This window comes from Urtica dioica, chromosome 1 (assembly GCF_054948205.1).
Source record: "Urtica dioica subsp. dioica isolate 48M chromosome 1, U.dioica_male_clone48M_v1_H2, whole genome shotgun sequence".
Taxonomy (NCBI): Eukaryota; Viridiplantae; Streptophyta; class Magnoliopsida; order Rosales; family Urticaceae; genus Urtica; species Urtica dioica.
In genome coordinates, this window is record NC_142756.1 from 48,754,706 (window position 1) to 48,758,287 (window position 3,582).

At 39.7% G+C, this 3,582-nt stretch overlaps 1 long non-coding RNA gene across 1 annotated transcript; it reads left to right on the top strand.

Annotated features, from left to right (window-relative positions):
• Window positions 1-252: 252 nt before the first annotated feature.
• LOC149408000 (uncharacterized) lies at window positions 253-3,326 on the top strand. The gene is made up of 3 exons (XR_016297839.1): window positions 253-586; window positions 2,046-2,175; window positions 2,798-3,326. It is a non-coding gene; the product is annotated as an uncharacterized LOC149408000 (long non-coding RNA).
• Window positions 3,327-3,582: the final 256 nt, after the last annotated feature.

The window sequence follows — 3,582 nt, forward strand, 5'->3', positions numbered from 1 at the left end:
TTCTACGTTAAAGGAATTCGATAGAAATTTATTGGACTAATTTTCTCGTTATATTTTCCATCTCTCAAGAAAAGAATAAAATTAAAAAGGAATTGTGTGCAACAAGGAAGGACTAAATTGTTATGTATTCGGACCAATTTGAAATAAAAAGGGGGAAAAGAAGGTCAAATGAGAATTTTTGAAATTTCTTCACTTGTTCCTATCTTCTCCACGTCATTGGTGTCTAGAAACCTCTTCTTAAGTGATGTATATCACTTGGCCGAGAGAATAGCAGCAACCAGGGAAAAAAAAAATGAAAGGCCGAAAGAAAAAAAAAAGAAAAGAAGGAGAAAAAGAAGCAGAAGAAGAGAACCGAGAGAGGGAGAGAAAGAGAGGTCGAGCGAGAGAGCGAGAGAGTGAGTGAAGGAGGAGAGTTTGAGGAGGAAGAAGAAGCTTGGCCGACAGCAAGCCACCGAGACCGAATCTCACGCGCGCGCTCGGACTGAGAGGAAGTGAGCCACCGCGAGCACGCCAAGGACGCCGGACCGAGAAAGACGCCGGGAAAAGAGGGAGTGAGCGCTGAGGAGACCCAATTTCATGAAGTAAGGTGAGAATTCGTTCTTGCCCTGTTTTGATTTTGAAGTTAGGGTTGGAATTTGGGGCTTTTCAATTATGAACGTGTTTGATACTCCTTGAATTGGTTTGGTGCTCGAATTGGTGTTTTATGATCCTAAGAACCTTGATTTTGGATTAAATTCTGGGTTTTGGGTGTGTTAGTTGGCCGTGTGGTTGGCTGGAGATTTTGTGATGGTATGTTGAAGTTATTGTTGATGATTCGAGACTGTTAGTGTTGTGTTGGCTGGAATTGTTAAGCGTTTTGTTGTTGTGTTTTGGATCGAAATGATGTGAAGTTGTTTGGGATGACGATTAGAATCTGAGAAGTGTGTTTATTAGGAATTATGGTTATAGTGTGATATATGTTTTTTTTTTCAGATTTGTTATAGAATTATTAAGTCGTTTTTGTTGCGAGTTTCTCGTCGAGAGTTAGGCTCGGTTTAGGTAGGCTGAACAGCGCTCGGGGCAGCGGCTCGGGACGGCGAGGAGGCTGTCCGAAGATTGGCGGAGGTGCTGCGCGAGCGACAACGAAACGGGGCTGGTCAGCGTGGTTCATCGGCTCGGTCGGAGCGAGCTGTTGGGTAAGGGACGGCAGCGACGCTGTGGCGGCTCTCAGGGGGCTGTTTACGGGAGTCTCTGCCTAATGTTAACGAGTCGAAATTTCCCGAGTTCCGACTCGAGTCTAAGACGTTATTAAGTAGTTTATTTTTCGAGTTAGTTACGAAGTTTTGATTAAGTTGTGCGAGTGCTCGAGTTAGTACGTTATTATTATTATGTTTTATAGTCAAACCCGTTTGATATATGTTGTTAAGAAAAAGAAATTAGTATGTTATCATTATTAAACTCGTTAATTATTCAAATAATTATTTAGTATTCTTATTTACTTAAGTATTAAAAATCGAGTTCGACTATAAGCTCGACTCTTTTAATTTGGAAAAAAAAAAGAATATCAACGAGAAATGTTTTATTTACGCACGAAAATAGAAATAAAAGAACGGTTCGACTACGAACCGAGGGTTCGGTTATTTCATAAACATTTTATTAAATTGAATCCAAGATTATTTATATATGGTTAGATATTTAAAATAAACGACTTGGTTTATTTTAAATGAAAGGTTTTTACGTTCTTTTCTTTTAGTTTCGACTTCGGGAACCTATTCTAAGCAGTGGGTCTTGCCCAGTCAAAGGAATAGGTGGTCGTATAGTATGAGGCGTTTCTTAGCTTAAGTCTGAGAAGTTATGTCAATATCTTTAGGCATCGATTCTTTTCTGTATCTATGTTATGTTCTCATGTGTTCTTGATTGCTCGTGTTTGAGACGCTCTGAGTAGCGTGACTAGGAGGACGTTTGAATACGTTCCTTATGAGCTTTCTTCAGTAGAAGTATGTACGTTAGTATGTCGAGGGATGAGATACTGAGTACGCTCCATGTTCGATCTTTCTCTTCTATAGATAAGTCCAGATTGCTACAAAAGGATATCAGTGAGTGTAAGGATATTACGTGGACGAAGCTACGAGAAGTAAAGAAAGGACTCTTTCTGTTGGAAGAGAAGGATTCGGGATTCGAAAGAATCGTATCCAGGTAAGTAGAAACATTTCAACTGTATCACAAAAACAATGTGTTGTGTGTGCTGCTTATGTGCTTGCATTTACACGATATGATATGTGATTGTTGCATTTATTGCATTTGCATTCATGTGCATCTCATCTAAAAAAATGAAAAAGAGCTTTACGAGAAACGAGGTTTTTCGAAAGAAGGATGTGTGTTGTGGATCGTCCATGAAAGGTCGGCTAACTCCTAGGATCGGGGAGTTAGCAACAACTTCGCGGGATAGGATCGGTCTCACGAAGGCTCGGGTCATTTGAATAGTTCTGGGAACCTTATGACTTCGAGGAGCGAATCATATGTAGTACTGGGTACCTTATGGTCGCGTCGGACCATTTGAATAGTGCTGGGCACCTTATGGTTGCGACTCCGGGCTGTTTGTATAGTGCTGGGCACCTTACAGCTGCGGCGTTAGTCATACATGTATGTGAGAGAGACCTGAGTGAACTATTTACAACACACACCTCGCGCGCAATTAAGAAGAGATTTAAGAAGAAGAAAAGATGAGAAAAACTTGCTTGAGTTTTTAAAGTGAAAATCATATCATATGCATTGTTTCTGCTTACTGGGCGTTAGCTCATTCGTTTTTGTGATACAGGTGAGGGATGTGATTAAAAGATGTTTACACGGTAGCGGGTTGACTGGCGAGCGCTTCCACGTAGACGAGACTTCGTATATGGGCTATTTTGACCTGATGGGCCTAATAAGAAATTGTTTTGAATAATGTTTTGTGAAAATGGTTATGTTTTGTGAAGTCTGTCTAAGACCTAGAGGTCAAGTAGATTGTTTCTTTCACTATGTCGTTTATGCATGTAGACTTTAAGTCAGTACGATGGTGTTGTGTGTAGATACGAAAGGTTTGTCATGACGTCGTGTCGTTTATGTTTAAAAAAAAAAATCCACGTGTTTTCATTTAAAATAAACGACTCGTCGGGGCGTGACATGGGAGCTCAGTGTCAACAAAGGCCGTGGGATCAGTGACGCTAACTTTTGAAGATCGAACTTTAAATTTGAGTAATGTTTATTTTGTTCCTTCCATCGAGAAGAACTTTATATCCGTTGCTCGTCTTTATGAGCAAGATTATTGTTTATTAAGAATGGAATTAGAATTTCTCTTTCCTATTATTCTTTTAATACTGATACATGTATGAAGAATGCTCTCTTTTACATTTATCCCACGTAACCTTCACTTTTAGACATTGAAATAGATAATGATCTAGTTAGGGAGCCAAAGAGGATCAAACTTTCTGATTCCTTTGATCTAATAAAATCAACATATCTCTGGCACTTAAGACTTGGTCATACAATTCTAGACAGGATTAAGAGACTTGTAAGGGACGGTCCACTTCAAGCCTCTGCAATAGGTTTACTACCTACTTGTGA